This window comes from Siphateles boraxobius, unplaced genomic scaffold, assembly GCF_051911475.1.
Source record: "Siphateles boraxobius isolate OS27281-9 unplaced genomic scaffold, OSU_SipBor_1 24, whole genome shotgun sequence".
NCBI classification, from domain to species: domain Eukaryota; kingdom Metazoa; phylum Chordata; class Actinopteri; order Cypriniformes; family Leuciscidae; genus Siphateles; species Siphateles boraxobius.
This window is the reverse complement of record NW_027508855.1, coordinates 13175368-13193164: the sequence shown is the minus strand read 5'-3', so window position 1 is coordinate 13193164 and position 17797 is coordinate 13175368. Positions and strand designations below refer to the sequence as shown.

The following is a 17797-nucleotide window of genomic DNA, read 5'->3' as shown; positions in this document are numbered from 1 at the left end:
AATACACATCTAAATATACCGCTTTGTGGAAATTCATTATTTATTATCTGCACGCGCGATCGCGGTTGAGTAACGTATAGCCTAATGTTATAGTTAGCCTATGTGTAAATGCATACATAAACAGCACTTTGTCATAAAGCATTTCATGATTTAGACCGACAAAAATATTAATAATAATTAATAACATACTAGTTGGAAAATGCAATGATGTATATGCTGTTTTGCAGTGGTGGAAAGAGTACTGAAAAAATATACTCAAGTAAAAGTACCATTACATTCCAAAAAATGTAGTGTGAGTAGAGTAAAAAGTACTTGTCCAAAATACTACTTGAGTAAGAGTAAAAAAAGTAGCTTATTTAAAAGTACTCATGAGTAGTGAGTAGTGAGTACTGAGCTGCGGATTCTACCCCTTATAATAAACACTGTGCACTACAATTTATAAATTTAAAAAAATTGCACATACTGTAATTCACATTATATTTTGTTCTTTGTCAGAAAGATTGAAGAATATCTATCATCCATCTTTTTAAAATGCATCAAATCAGTACACTCATCACATTATTTGGGGGAAAAAGCATTTAAAATTAGGCAAAAGGCCACTGGGCCTGAGCATGCTATTGTTGCACATAAAATATCAATATTCATAACTGTGCAAAGAATTCAAAAACCTTTAGAAACTCATATGATAGTTCAGCATCACACACCATGAGATGGGTTAAATAGAGAGATTAAAAAATACCCAATTTCTCTCCAAAATGGTACCAATGTTAGTGTTTTGATAAATGAGAATCACTAATATTATCAGATTACCTCACCTAATGCACTGAAAAAGGCTAAGATATTGAGCTAACACTAATTACACACTTTAATTCCATGCTATTAAATATGTTACAATTTAAACGTAAATGCACATTGTTCTAGAAGGGTGGCATCATCCATTACAGTTTACACGGCTACATTTACTCACATTGTAATGCTGATAATATAATTTGTAAGGAAAATTGTGCATTAAATAGGGAAGTTATATACAGGAAACTTTTACAAAAGAAACAAACAAACACACACACACACAAATGCATGTCTCTTTGTAGTCTCGGCGAAGCTGTTTTATCAGCAGCATCCACACACAAAAAAACAAAAGTTGAACATGAAAAATGTTTTTGCGTAAGTGCACTTGCCAAATGAAGATGGATTGTATAATGGATCAATCAAAAAACGTTGTTTATTAACGAGCTGTAGTCACGCACTGACAGAAATGCAGTTCAAGTTAACGCCATGTTTATAGAGTGCACTGATTCAGAATCTGGCGGCATGGCGAGCGTGAGACGCGGCAGTGCACAGATCGTGACGCGCGTCTCTCGATAATGTGATTGTGAAGTAAATGGCAGCGGGAATTCACCGCATTATGAGCTCGTCACGCAATACCCCCAACCTCAGACCAAATGTTAGGCCATTTAGACAGGCCAGCCTATATAAATATCATATTAAGCAGAAATGTGAAATGTACCTTCCTTAGCATATTAGAGGAAGACGCTGATATCTGGATTGAATTGATGCGTGAAGAATGCACTTCCACAGCAGGGGCGGAGCGGGGGGGGTGGCTAATTGGGCTTAAGCCCCGAATGGTTTGTCAAAAGCCCCGAATCTTTTAGGTTTTTTAAAATAACTTCAACTTTGTTTAATTTCCTCTCAGAATTTCTGATGGAGCGGCAAAAAATTTAACAATGTGCGTGGTGGCGGACGGTAATGCATCGCGCATCACTCAGCTTGTTTGCCAACTGCCAATAAAAACTAACGAAGAAGAATATAAATTAATCTTCTTCGCCGTTGTCATCAGGGGTTGGCCGCTTGCGGGCTGTTGTATGTTTAAACCGGCGTCGTAGCGAGCTTACTTGCTAACCGGCTGAAGTTATTATGGACATCATAAAGTTTTTTTATACGGAACACTAACAGTAAACCTCACCGGCCGGAGAGAGATTCAGAAGCAGCGTCAGACGAACCGCGGACAAGTGTTACATGTGAATCTGCTGTTGTAGGCCTAACACTTGAGTTAAGTGATGACAACAATTCCAAGTACAGATGCATCAATATCGTCAATAAGTTATTTTTCCCCCCATACTTTAATTTAAAAAGTAAATCTTTAATATATTCTAGATTCATTACATAAAAAGTTAAATATTTCAAGCCTTTTATTGTTTTAATCATGATGATGGGCTTACAGCTCATGTAAATCAAAACTCCAGTATATCTCAAAATGTATTAGAATTTTAGAACAAAGAATTTTTTATACGACCTGACAAGATCTCTAATCAGCTAATCAACTCAAAACACCTGCAAAGGTTTCCTGAGAATTCAATCTGTCAGTTTTGTTCTGGTGGTGCAGCACAATGACCTTTTCCACAATATTAAATTTTTTTGAGATGCGCCTGTAATAATGTAATAAACATATTAGTATTTACATAATTAAAGGAATTGTTATGGTGAACAGTGATAATGAATAAATGGTAGCAGCAGAGTATTGCTAATTAAATGAATATCACTGTCCACAATTTTATATGTAAGCTTTTTGGACAACGCATCATTAATTTAGTGTAACACATTGCACAATATCATCAATATTTAATGCAGCAATTCTGAACAAAAAGTATACATATTTAATAATAAGACACAGGTCTTTGGAACTTTTATTGCACACATGAGACTTAAATTATTCTCAGCGAGTTATGGTGGCGTTTTGGCCCCAGTCTAAAAGGGCTGCTATATAAGTTTTACACGCCACCAGATACCACTGTGTTTTACCTATTTAGGCAAACTTAAAAATAGTCAGATAATGGTTGCCTCTTTTTAGTTGCCAGGGGTGAAAATGAGTCATCCTTAACATTTTTGGTGTTTTGGATTCACTACAGCTGGAGAACAATTACATACAAAATAGGTTGTAGGCTCTACTCTGTGATTTTTTTTTTTTACTGAGTAGGCCTAACTATCATAATTTTCCCAGGTAGTGTATAGATTTTTAGGCTTTCTAATATCTCAAACAGCCTGAAAAATAGTGCATTTAGCTGACGTAAATGGGGAAAAAATCTCCAAGGGAGTATGCCCCTGCCTGGACCGCCCCTAGGTTTGGGCTAAGCCCCGAATGTTTACATCGTCTGGCTCCGCCCCTGTTCCACAGCAGTCACGAGTAACAGCAGGAATAGGCGGTTAAAGTTTCCTATGGTTAATTTGATTTGATGACAGTCACGAGACCGATTACTCGATCCAATCACGTTGATGGATAAAAATTAAATTAAATTAAAACAAGCATGTAACGAGTAACGACCACAAACAGAAGGAAAATAGCGGAGAAAAAGTACCGATACATCACTTAAAATGTACTCAAGTAAAAGTAAAATTACACAATTTTTAAACTACTCAAAAAAGTACAATTTCTGAAAAAAACTACTTAATTACAGTAACGTGAGTATTTGTAATTCGTTACTTCACACCCCTGCTGTTTTGTTTGTTACTTTCCTGATGTTATAGGCTATTCCAGCTAATATTATGCAGTGAATTAATATTACCCAGTGAATTATTCCTCACTCTTAGTTTAAACCTATTAAACGGCAAATAAACCTTCTAAAACTGTTTAAAATGAATTACATTTCTGCAAAGGTGATATGACTCCCCTGTCAATTATTTTTTCCATATGAAAACATTAGACTTTTAACATTTATTTTGCCTATTGTTAACATTGTTGCTGCTGATGCTTATAAATGATATGTATAATTTAGATATAAATTATATAATGTAATAATATAAATGTTTTTATTGTAATTTGATTAGTTTACCATTTATGAAAACAAATAAACATATCCAAATATGTTAGAATAGTTTTTGTGCTTTATTTTTTACCTCATCAAAGCTTTTATTTTTAAACAAAGACACTTAGTAACAGTGCACTTTATTTTTTGGACTCAGACCCCTCTATTTATTTGTGTATAAATATCAAGGGGTTTTTTTTTTGTATGCAAGGAGGGAGTGATTGTTATAAATAAAATGGTTTGTTCAGTTCATTTGTGTTGTAATAATTGTGCCAAAAACAGAAGTATAACAGTAAATATAGTAATAGTTTGTATGTCATGCTTATTTTATCTATTGTCTATGTTAAGCGCTCTGAGAATTAACTTTTAAAAGCGCTATACCAAATTAAAGTTATTATTAAATAAATATCGGTTCTGCATATCGGTTATCGGGCACATACACATGCAAATAATCTGTATCGGTTATAAAAAATCAATATTGGTCGATCACTAATATATATATATATATATATAAAATTCTGCGATAGATAGATAGATAGATAGATAGATAGATAGATAGATAGATAGATAGATAGATAGATAGATAGATAGATAGATAATTCAAAATATAAACCAGCTAACCAGGTACCAGATTTTTTCAAACCAAAAAAAAAGTCCAGTTGTAAATAAATTAACTCCTAACATTTGAGTCACAAACACTGGATAATTGGCCCCAAGGGGGCCCTTCTGAACAGGTCCCAAAGGCTACTGTTGAATAAGGAGGGGCAGAGTAAAACCAGAGTGAACACAAATCAATCTTTATCACTGAATGTGAAGCAGCAAGACAACTATGGAAATTACCATTGAAATGATCCAGGTTTCATTTAAATGAATAAGTAGCCTAAATCCAAATTATGATGTATTATCAAATTCAAAATTTACAACTGTTACACATTCACCCACTATACTGACTTCTCAAAGTGAAATGAAAAGGATGAATCCAAGAGCATAACAAACATGCCAAAGAGTTGCCTACATGGAGATATGTCAAAATTAATCAAAATCCCTGGAAGTGACAGGGAGGAGTTTTTCTAAACAAAATCTAAATTTTCAGCCCTATGCATATATCCAATATTTCCGTCCTTGGTCAATGAATATTCATTGTGATCCATCATGAAAACATTTTAAGTTAAGTGCCAAAAAGCTAATCTTAGATAATTCTTGTTATAGTTTTTTTTATGTTTCCATCCACGCCATCTTATATAATCTGCTTCATATTAATCATTACAACTTTTAAGTGAATATTAACTGCAAATCACAACTTCCAACAGACTTTCTTATTTTGATAGTATTCCTATGTACAGTGATGAATTCTGTCAAATAAATCCCAATGTTTAATGACGTTATTGATCAAATGTAGGTAAGAACAACCAAAAGAAACAAAAGTTCTGATTCCAAATACCATATGGGAAGTTTAATTTCAGATATCTTTGTATATGTCAGTGTTTAAGGATAAATAAACTCGAAAGACACTCGGGCCAGTACTTCATCTTTAAAGAAGTTGATCATTTTAACGTTTTAAGCCTTGCCAACTTAAATATTCAAGCACAACGAGACGAGAAAGTACCCACCTCAGTTTGGTGCTCGCACGCTGTATGATAAGTTGTGTAAAATTCACTCACTGCTCTTGACTGATTAACTTTTATAAGGGTTAATCTAAATGTATACAGTGAAAGACTACGCAGTGATAGTTTACATATAATTACCATTTCTGCACCTGAAAATCTAGTTTAGACTTGCATGAAATGTTTATAAATTAAAGGTCAAAGCACAGACATGGCAACAATGCAAGAGATAAGCATAAGACAAATCCTCTGTCGATGGAGGTTTGGTCAAATTGCCAAACAAAGTACATTTTTGTTCACTGTAATATTACTTTGGTATAATTACAGACACAATGATTATTTAGGGGATTCTCTCCTGTATCTTTATTCTTTACAGTGTGTACGTGACTCACGACTCACCTGCACTAAGGTTAATCTGGGTCAAAAAGACTGAATATAGCTACTACTGAAGTGCCATTAAACCTTCACAAAGGACCTTCGAGAAATGGCACATAAAAATCAGCCAAAGCTAAGCTTGCTTAACCGTGCCAGATCCTTGCCTGACTGTGAGACAAAGAAACACAGAGAGCAAAGACAGAGAGCGTCTTCAAAGATCAGACAAAAGTGTGCTTGCTTGCGAAAGAACAGTTAAACCTGTTGACTAAGGTCAACACTGTTTGTCATCAAGTCAATATGAGGAAATAACTAATGGCTTTTAAATTTGATTTTATGAAATGTATCTGGTTCAATATTGTTTCTTCAGCATGATGCGTTGGCAATCCTGACTCACAAACAGGGTGTAAATTACTGTGCGAGTGTAAACGTGCATGAGAATGTTTATCAAAAACAGCAGGGTGTGTGAAAGGAGAGGTTAACCACGCCGTGCTGATGTTGGTTATAGTATGCTGACTTATGCTCATGAGCTGGAGTGGAGAGACAGAGGAAATTTGATACTCGATGGCTTATTTATAATTTATGAGGGCCACCAAAAAGCAAGTTGTGTTTCTGTAGTACAATACAGCACACACCTTTGATCATCTCACAACTCAAATAAATGTCAAACATCACAACATGAAGTTCGGTTAAACTGCTCAATTATAAAAATTAAAAAAAAGTAACACATTACAATTAAAAAGAATTGTCACATATTCACACATCTTTCTCCAGAAAAGATTAAATAAATGAAAATTGTGTAATACTTAATTCTGTGCCTGCAAAAATGGCAAAAAAATATATCCATCTATCTATCTTTCTGAAAAAAAATATTACATTAAATGAATAGGCCTAGCTATTATTTATGATGATAATAATTACAAGTAAATAATACATTTGAAAAGCATGTAGCATTCAAAAGTAAATATTGTTTATAAAAAGATTAAGTGAAAAATTACTCATAAAATGAAGGTCAAAGAAACGTTAACGTTAAGAAACATTACATAGAACAAGTGGTGGGTCTTTTAGCTGGCAGACTTTGTTTGACATGCAGTATCAGATTGTTTTGTCCCGTCTGTTATATCACTGTCAATCATTGGAGTTTCGGATTCAATCACGCATTTAGATACAGTTGTATATCTAGAACATTTGCATTGTACTGAGCAGCATGAAAAACAAAACTTTTATTCAAATTGAGTATGTAATGGGTTATAGCAGAAAGTAAGCACAGAGCGTTTCCTTTATAATCACTGAAGCTTCCAATCACTTAGGCTACATTTAGCGCCACTGAAATCTACACTCATGCAAAAACTCCCGCTATAATAAAAAAAGCTGTCTACACTACACAATGAATCTCTTATTTACATCGCGTTTACACTTTGTTGGTAATAATGAAAGGATTTACGAGCTTGAAGAACTCCAAAGTGCACACGCGGTGAACGAAAAACCCAGTGTTTTGAGCAGTGTTGAACGGATTCTGACTAACTCAGAGACCTCTGATTGGCCATTGCGTTCACACGCTCAACAGATATGTCTGCGATTAGCTACAACTATCAACAATTCAAAAACACACTGTAAACAGAAACCTTTGATGCTCTTCACAGAGCACTTGCACAGACACACACAGGAGTGTTTGAAAGCAGCCACCTATCAGTGGGTTCCAAATATACCCGGTACTCAGTACTACTGATACTGCAAAAATGCTGGTATCATCACATTCTTAAAATTTCAGTACCAACTTGGTACTGAAGTACCAATACTTTTGACAACCCTACTTGCACAGTAGCAGTGAGTTTTGATTTGGCCACATTGTCTACAGAAATATTTATTTGCATATCTTTATTTTGGCTGATACAAAAGTAAACCCTAAGCCCATCTAATCCCAGCATTTATAATATTGGAAACACAGTCACAACAATGCACTGATATGATTTCCAGCAGCAGCATTGTATCTCAGATAACAGCAGGGGGTTGTAATGACCCTGTCTGAAGAGATCTTTGTGGACTGTTGTTATTTCAGGAGACAAGATAAGTCATTGAGAAGAACGTCTGGTATTCAGTCTGAAGTGATATAGCTATTGCATGCATCTGTATCACGAATGATCATTAGTGTATTTGAATTTATGGATTGACCAAAGCTTTTGAGAATAAAAGGGAAATTAAACCTGCCGCAACACCATACAAAGCAAAGCTTTAAGACCCATCCTCAGCCTAAAAATAAATGACCATTATAATAAACCAAAATAATGCAAGTTTATTATCATTAGAACTAGCCTGTGTAGGTCTATGATTGCTCCTTTCCAACAGATTTGTGGTAAGATACAGTGTTAGATGAATTAATGAAAATGAATATTAATACTTTAGATAAAAACAACTGTCAAGGCAAGGCAAGGCAAGGCAAGTTTATTTATATAGCACATTTCATACACAATGGTAATTCAAAGTGCTTTACATAGAAGAAATTAAAATAATCAAAAGAAATCAGAATAATTAAAACAGTTTAGAATAAAAGATAAAATACAGAAATCAGAATAATTAAAACATAAAATAAAATACAGTGCAAACAGTCGGACGAACAGTGGCACAGTGCTCATTCAGTAAATGCACAGCTAAACAGATGTGTTTTGAGTCTGGATTTGAATGTGACTACTGTAGGAGCACATCTGATCTCTTCTGGAAGCTGGTTCCAGCTGCGGCTGGCATAGTAGCTAAAAGCAGACTCGCCATGCTTAGAGTGAACCCTTGGTATTTCTAGCCGATGTGATCCTAATGATCTGAGTGATCTGTTGGGTTTATATTCAGTGAGCATATCTGCAATGTATTGAGGTCCTAGGCCATTGAATGATTTATATACCAGTAATAATACTTTAAAATCAATCCTAAATGTAACTGGCAGCCAGTGTAAAGACCTGAGGACTGGTGTGATGTGTTCATATTTTCTGGTTCTGCTCAGAATCCTAGCAGCAGCGTTCTGTATGAGCTGCAACTGTCTTATGGTCTTTTTGGGAAGGCCAGTGAGAAGTCCATTACAATAATCCACCCTACTGGTGATGAAAGCATGCACAAGTTTTTCTAAGTCTTGACTGGAAACAAAGCATCTAATTCTTGCAATATTTTTCAGGTGATAATATGCTGATTTAGTTATTGCTTTGACATGACTACTGAAACTAAGGTCTGACTCTAGAGACACACCCAGATTCCTGACTTGATTTTTAGTTGTTTGACCCCTAGACTGAAGGTATGCGTTCACCTTGAGAACTTCATCTTTGTTTCCAAACGCAATGACTTCAGTTTTGTCTTTGTTTAACTGAAGAAAGTTTTGGCACATCCAATTGTTTACTTCATCAATGCATTGGCAAAGGGAGTCAATGGGGCTGTAATCGTTAGGCGATAGGGCTAAGTAGAGCTGTGTGTCGTCTGCATAGCTATGGTAAGCGATTTGGTTCTTTCTCATTATTTGGCTCATTGGGAGCATGTACAGGTTGAATAGGAGTGGCGCAAGAATTGAGCCTTGAGGGACTCCGCATGTCATGGATGTCCACTCAGACTTATGGTCTCCTATACTCACATAATAACCTCTGCCTCCTAAGTATGACCTGAACCATTTTAGGACTATCCCAGAAAGCCCGACCCAGTTTTCCAGCCTGTCAAGAAGTATTTTGTGATCGACAGTGTCAAATGCAGCACTGAGGTCGAGTAGTACCAGCACTGATAATTTGCCTGTATCAGTATTTAAGCGAATATCATTTATTATCTTTATGAGCGCGGTCTCTGTACTGTGGTGCGGTCGGAAACCAGATTGAAAATGGTCAAAGTATCCATTCGAGCTTAAGAATTTGTTCAGCTGATTGAAGACAACTTTTTCAATGATCTTGCCTATGAAAGGAAGATTTGAGATCGGTCTATAGTTGTTTAATATGGTCTTATCCAGATTGCTCTTTTTCAGGAGGGGCTTGACAACAGCAGTTTTCAGGGAGGTCGGAAAACTCCCAGAGAGAAGTGAGGCATTTACCACTTCTAGGAGATCTGCTTCTAAGCTGTGTAACACATTTTTGAAAAAAGATGTGGGAAGTGCATCAAGGGCGCAGGTTGATGTTTTTAGTTGCTGTACGGTTTCTTCCAAAATTTTGCCATCAATTTCTTCGAAATCAGACATAGTTGCTACTTTCTCGTGCTGTTGTTTGATCTGCCTGACCCCAGCGCAACTCAAGGATGAGCTGATCACCTTTCTGATATTATTGATTTTCTCAGAGAAGAAAGAAGCAAACTCACTGCACTTTCTCACTGAGAGCATTTCACTGGGAATCTGGCTTGGGGGGTTTGTCAGTCTCTCTACAGTAGCAAAAAGAGTGCGCGTGTTGTTTATATTGCTGTTTATAATATTCGAGAAAAAAGTCTGTCTAGCTTTGCTTAGTTCCTTATTGAAAGCATGGATGCTGTCTTTGTAGATGTTATAATGGACTACAAGTTTTGTCTTCCGCCACATGCGCTCTGCTTTTCTGCATTGTCTTTTCATATTTTGCACTGCTGTTGAGTTTCTCCAAGGTGCTTTTTGTCTGCCACTCTTCTTCCTGACTTTCACAGGAGCAATATCATCAATTACACTCTTAACTTTTGAGTTAAAAGAATCAAGGAGAAAATCAACAGAGTCAGCAGATATGCTTGGTGTTAAAGATATAGCCTTCATAAATAGTACACTAGTATTCTCATTTAAGCATCTCTTCTTGACAGACACAGATCTAGCTTCAATGGCAGGAGAGATCAATATATCAAAGAAAATACAAAAATGATCAGACAGTGCTACATCCTTAATAACAATTGATGAAATGTTTAGACCCTTACTGATAAGTAAATCTAGAGTGTGTCCACGATTATGTGTGGCTCCATGTACATGCTGAGTCAGATCAAAAGTTTTTAAAACAGTTTTGATTTCTTTTGCCATATTGTTTTCTGCATTATCTATGTGAATGTTAAAATCTCCAGCAATGGCAAAGCAGTCAAACTCTGAGGAAATAGAACTTAACAGTTCTGTTAAGTTCTCAGCAAAAGCTGGAGAGTATTTTGGAGGCCTGTAAACAATGATAAGTAAAATGCGTGGAGCACCTTTTAACACAATACCCAGATATTCGAAAGACGGGTAATTCCCAAATGATATTTGCTTACATTGATAGACATCTTTATAAAGAGCAGCTAAACCTCCGCCTCTTCTGACAGCTCTGCAGACACTCATAAAAGTAAAGTTAGGAGGGGCTGTTTCATTGAGGACTGTTGCACTGCAACTTTCTTCTAGCCAAGTTTCATTTAGCAACATAAAATCCAGGTTGTATGTGGTTATTAAGTCATTGACTAAAAGTGATTTATTTTTAAGTGAGCGGATGTTTAAAAGTGCTAACTTAACAGTCTTACTTTTTGTCCCCACAGCAATCTTGGTATGTCGTGTAATAGGCACCAGATTAGATGGGTTTGCTGTACGGCTTTTGAAGGCCTTAGACTTTCTATCATGTAATTGAACAGCAATAGAAAAACATACAGGCACACTGGGTTCCCGCTTGTTCTGTAAACATTTGAGAAAGTTATTGTTATCATAGCGGGGACCCGACACATATCACTGAGAGCTGGTATCAGTTGTTTTTGGTTCACCTCGAGCCGCCGGAGGAGGGTGTGGGCCCTGGCGCTGTGGCAGAGGCCGAAGAGCTCTCACAGGGGGAGGGGGAGGGCGAGCTGGGCCCGTAGGCTTTGGTGGTTGTGGGGCCTGGCGTTTTTTGGTTGGTATCTGGGGGCTCGCAGCAAAAGAGTGGGATAGTCTAGTTCCAGCATGCACCAGTTGTTCCATTTTCTCTGAGAAGCACAGAAGTGGAGATGCTGGAGAGAGTGATAATGTTTCCAGTGAGAGTGATTTTTGCTCTGGTGTTATTGGAGGCTGTAATATGCTGTCCTGGTTTCCCTGGCTGTTTTCCAGAAAGTCGTCCTTGGGTGCTGTATATTGGAGCAGTGCTGGTATGTCACAGTCTGTCTGTGGTGAGCTCTGTGGGCAGGGCTCAGCTGAGATTGTGTCCGTGAGCAGAGGTTGTTGTGGCTGAGTGGTGTTATCACTGTCCTTGTGTGATGTGTCAACCGCATGTCCATTCAGGGGCTGAAGTGAAATCCTGTGGTCATTCATACTGTATCCAGGTGTGTGTGTGCCATTCAGGTTGAGTGGATTGGCACACATTGCAGAAGGATGACGGAGGGAGAAGTAGATATTGTCCTTTAGCACTCTTGAACCAAGTTTGTTTGGGTGGTGGCCATCCTGTTGAAACAGTTGCCTCTGACTCCAGAAAAGATTGAAGTTGTCAATAAAGTTCACTCCTTTTATATTGCAGGTTTTTTGCAGCCATGTATTAAGCCCAAGCAACCGTGAAAACCTGTTTGTTCCTCTTGCTGGGAGTGGTCCACTGATGAATGTTTGAACTTTCAGTCTTTTAAGTGTTTCAAAAAGTTCATTGAAATCCTTTTTAAGAAGTTCCGACTGCTCTTTATGAATATCATTCTTCCCCACATGAATGATCAGTCGATTTGCAGTCTTATGTTTCATCAGAATGTTCTGAAGTTCCCTGTTTACATCAGATGTTGTTGCTTGTGGAAGGCAGCACGTTGTTGTATCCCTGCTATTAATGTTTCTGATTACGGAGTCGCCCACTATCAGAGTCCTGGGCTCGGCTGCACTGTGAGCTGAGTGCCGCTGTCTGCTCGACCTTGAGCCCCAGTTAGCATCAGTGTTAGCTACTGGCTGATTCTGTCTGTGTGTGATCACATTCATCAAATTTGGGGATTCCTCATTCATTAATACTTCAAATCTGTTCTCAAGATGTATAGGCGGTGGTAGGAGACCAGTGTTTGCAGTCCTTGTCAGAGCCGTATCTGGGGTAGAGGATGCTACTGCAGTAATATGTGATGCTCGTGACAATCTGATGTCTCGAGTGCCTTTGGGTCTCGCACCCTGTTTGTGCCATCGATTAGTAAAACGATCGGCTTGTTTCTCTACACTCAGTATGGCCTGTCGAGAAGCACTAGATTCATGGGACTCACCGGCTGTATGCTGAGGACGTCCATGACGAAGCTCTGTTGTGTGTTCCGTCTGGTTTGGTGGTCCCGCAATTAACTTTGTTTCAAGAATTGCAATCCTTTGTAAAAGTCTGTGGCAGTTGGAGCAGCAAGTAGATTCCAGAGGAGGCATTTTCTTATCCTTATGAATGTAGGCAGTTTTGTTTTCTCTTCCCCGGAATGTAAGCTTTCAGTGGGAGGCTGGTTGAATAAAATAATTCTGCTTTTTTTTGTAGTAATCCAAACGTTTGAGCACTGTGCTGATTTGCTGAAGTTAAAATTAGGTGATAAAAGGAGATAAAATATAGAAATATAAAAGCGATAGAGCAAAGCGCGGAGCAGTAAGCGAGAGCGTCCGAACAGTAGCTGAGCAGGAACTGTCATTAATTTAAGTATAAAAACACCAAAATAACTTTAAACAACATTAAGTCTAATTCACTTCTTCTTAGGCTAAAAGTCATGTTTCTACATACATGCTACATATTTTGTTAAAATCTTGTTAATTTGTTTTAATTAAACGTTTTAAATTGTCAGGGGTGTTACCCTTTAATGCCATTTCTAATAGGATCGTAAACAAGAGTCCTGTTAAAAATGGCTAATAAGATAAATGCTAGCATTGTATTTGTTTATGTTATCTTCTATCTTGAAAATAAAACATTTTACAACCAAATTCAAGTCTTTATATACATTAGGTATTTTAACTAACAAAGAATAACATGTATTAAGTGATTTCTGAGAAACATTGTTGAAACAAACAAACACATCCCTCCCTTCATTGCACCGCCCTAAAAATGCATGAACATGCAATGCAAGAGTAAATATCCCTTTATCATAGCTGAAGTGAACCAAAATAATGCTTTTTCAAAAAAGTGCGATGGCGAACGATCGACAAGGGAGAAAAGAAATGCACGAGTTTATACAAGCAAGAGTTGGTTGTTAGTCGCCAGCAGCACATTAGCTCAAGAAAAACAATTACACTCAAAACTGTCCTGTTACTATAGCTAACATTACAACAACAGCATATCTTGGTTCCGTGAAACATAGCAAAACCAATGTTACCCACAAATTGTTTTCAGGCCTTCCCGCTTGGGTCTATCGAGCGCTGGAAATATTATGAAAATAAACTGAGCTTTTCTCTTTTGCATTGTCTCTCAGCCATCTCTCTTTCTACAGTCTTTCTTCAAATCTCCGTCTAGCTCACTCTCTCTCCTCCCCCATCATGAGTAGACACACCCCCTACTGCTGATTGGCTACAAATTTATTGAGGTGGTCGGTCTGATCCATTTTCAACAGCGTTTCTCAGAAATTGATGAAAATATGATTTTGTTAATTAGTCATTCCTAAAATCTTGAAATTATTTGGTAAATTCAAAGAGAAATGGTGACAAGAAATGACCTAAATAAGCCAGAGACTTCTTAAACTCACATTCCATCTGAATGTCTCCTGATTAGGAATGCAGACTAACCTGCACACTACTGTAAAAGAGAGCAAATATTTCCACTTTATAGACATCTTCACTCTGCTGACGTGTTAGGTTTTATTGCATGACTCAGGGGAAAAAAACAAGAAAGGTCGTTATCAACGACTACAGACAGCGGTTGTCAAGCAGACACTCTAAGAACACGCACAACTTCGGGGAAAAGACAACAGGGAAAACAATGGAGGGAAAGGTGACAGAGGGGGAAGACTCTAAGGAAAGCACTGGAAAAGCTTTTCAAAGTTCAGAGAGGACGTGCTGCGTACTAGGCTATGCCTTTCAGCAAGCTGTACAATAATACATTGCTCCAAAAACAACCTTATCCAGCCAAATATGAGAAAAGCAGTTTAAGTGACAATGTGCTGGGTTGGATTAGCATTACAGCTACACTTACACACAAGCCTAATGGCTGTTTATCATCACTACTACCCTTTACTTTGACACTTTTACACAACTTAGTAATGCTTGCACAGCCAAACATTACTATTGCTTATATATCATCATTGTTAAAGTGATAGTTCAACCAAAAATGAAAATTCTGTCACAAATTCTGAAGAACGCTGGGATCCAAATAACATTGGTAGCCATTGACTTACATTTTCAAAATATCTTCTTTTGGGTTCCACAGAAAGTCATACAGGTTTGGAATGAGAAGGGTGAGTAAATGATGACAAAATTATCATTTTTGTGTAAACTATCCCTTTAAGGTTAGAAAACAACAATAATTAGGAGCTCACTTTAGTGCATAACTTGTCCCACACATTTGTGCTTTGTTCTCAAACTCCGGTAACAAGAAGCCAAATTGTAATAGCCACAAAATGCAATCAAAATTTGTTCTGATGCAGAAATGCAAGTTACAGCAAGGCATACTCTATGTAGAACAAACCCTCTTCAAGGTTATGAGAAATTTGAGAGCTATGACTTTGTGAAAGTAGATTTGCTGACTGCTGACAACTTTAACGCTGTGGTGGTTGGCAAGACTTCGAATCCTTCTGTGACAGCTTCTGGCGTCATTTAAAGAAAGCAGGAGCAAATATTAAAATCTGGAACAGTCACTAACTCACATTAAACAGTGCATGCACAAGCAATGCTAAAAAAATTACTTTACCTGTTGCTCATATACTTTATACAGAAGTTCTTCTTTAGTCCTAAACAGCTGGTTCAATTGACTTTTCAAATGCCCAGGGCTTCGGTGATCAAAGCCCCTTTATACAGGAGACAATGAGGTTAACAGGAGGCACTGTAATTAAATCATCAGACCCATCATTAAAGAAAACGACGTAATGCCAGAGAGCACTTCCCTTCAGCTAGTGGGGGCATCCTTAAAATAATTACCACCAACAAACAGGCATCAGCATCCAACATTAATTAAACCCTTGCCTAACCACTAAGCTGGAAAAATGGATAACAAGTAGTTCTGCAGCTTTCCACAATACGTCAAATCTGACAACCCTTTGAGATATATATATATATACGTATATATATATTAGTCAGGTGAATGAATCAGTCAACAGAAGTGGAATTTCATGTGTGAAAAGTTGCAAATCTTTAAACTCCTTTAACAATTGATAAAAGCATGATTACTGTTTTCATATTTTTGTGACTTTTAAAGAAAATATGATGTTGAATAAAATGTTCATTAACAATTTTATCCGTCTCTTTTGCCACCATTATCACCATTACCACCTGTTTGTTTTAGACCTGCATTATATTGCCATTTTCCATCCTGTTATACATCTATCTGTTCTCTATTCATCCATTTTAGCACAATCAATTGAAACACGCATACACTATATCATTACAATAATGCTTAATTGAACAGTTAATGGACAGAATGAAAGTTACAATTACATTATTATCATCATCACATCATTGGACAAGTCAAGCTTTAAATCTTCAAAATCCAGAAAACAGTCAGACAACACATTAATATCTATACAGCATTTCAGAAAAACACAAATACTGTACAATCAAAACTATCTTATTAGATTAAACTTCACAGCAAACAGACACGATATATCGATTTAAGACAACAAATAGATCAAGTTTACTACAATAACACTGCCTGCTCTAATATTGATGATAATAATAATATAATCACCACGACTAGTAATAACACAAGTGAAAAAGACATTGGCTCTCGGATTTGTGGTTGGTGATGGCCAGTAAACTGCAACGTAAGACCTCAAATTATAAGTAAACAGTACTGACGAAGGTCTTTATACTCATACTTCTGCGTATTATGATAAACATCACATCATCTATGCTAACAACAGGCCATCAACAAACAGATGTAGTTACAGTGTCAGACACGTTCACATCCACTTATCCAAGTATTAATCACGCACGCCACTAACGCACTGCCTATAACACGATTTATCCTCGCGCGAATCTGATGTAAAAGCAGCAAACCTCCTTGACGTGGTTAATGTTTAGCCAGATAGCGTAGTATATTATAAAAGATGCCGCTCACCAAATTTGAGATTTCTTGGTCTGTCGGCGTGTGACAGGTCCGTTATCTGACGGTCCCGAATGTACAGAGAGACATTGGGGTACCCACTCGTTTAAAAACTAGAGGCCGGATGTCTTTTTTCCCCCCCGTCTTGACCCATTCACAAGACAGCAGCGTGGAACTAACACACGGGGCGGGGGGAGATTGCGTCATTAGTGAGCGCCGCCCCGCGAATTTGCGAATTCTACGTACTATTCAGCAGCCCCTAGCCAACCAGGAAGGCGATAGCATAAATAAATTAATATAATTAGATAAGCATCTCCCATTGGAGTAATTTGTAAGAACTTAATTTAATATTCATGATTAAACATTTGCCTATTTCCTTCTTTTGTAGTAGAGAATCCGCTTTACACCAGTGCCATCTAAGCAAAGGTCACGATATTTTTAGTAATACGTTGAATCGAGGTCGTACGTGAGCAGTTTCATTTAGTTAGTTTGATGTAGTTAAAGTTAGCTACAAGAAGAAGGCTTTTAATGCATAGAAGAAAAAAATGGTCACATGGTGCGAATCTCACGTTGTCTTTTCATAATGTCAAACGTTTTTGATAATTGACCAATCAATGTAAAATGTCTTTTATTTTCATTGTGCTCAAATCCCTAAATGCAACGGATTATTATTTGAGCAGTCGCTGGGATTTTTATATCTTAAATCGTGTAGCTACTACAACACACGACAGTGTTCCATATTTAATATTATGTATTTTATGTTTTAAATCCTGTACAAAACGAAGAAAGTTAGTGCCCCAAATCTATTTGAAAATACATATTAGGCCTATGTATAACATTTTATATTAGTTATTTATTATCACCAAATTAGAGCATAAAATAAGTAGGATGTCTGAAAATTATATATTATGGTTAATTAATGCTCAAGATTTTGTGTGCAACCACTACTTTTCATAAAGCCAGC

The 17797-nt window shown here is 37.0% G+C and overlaps 1 protein-coding gene across 3 annotated transcripts in view; it reads right to left on the bottom strand.

Moving 5' to 3' along the window:
* The window catches only part of slc39a14 (solute carrier family 39 member 14), a 46829-nt gene extending 29819 nt beyond the window's left edge, over nt 1-17010 (bottom strand). For 2 of the 3 annotated variants that reach the window (XM_077241531.1, XM_077241530.1), the window contains exon 1: nt 16849-17010. The gene's annotated coding sequence lies outside the window, so the exon portion shown is untranslated. Of the gene's footprint in view, nt 1-16664; nt 16762-16848 lie in introns of those variants that run through there. The other variant, XM_077241532.1, reaches the window with a different exon arrangement.
* Between the last annotated feature and the right edge of the window lie 787 nt (nt 17011-17797).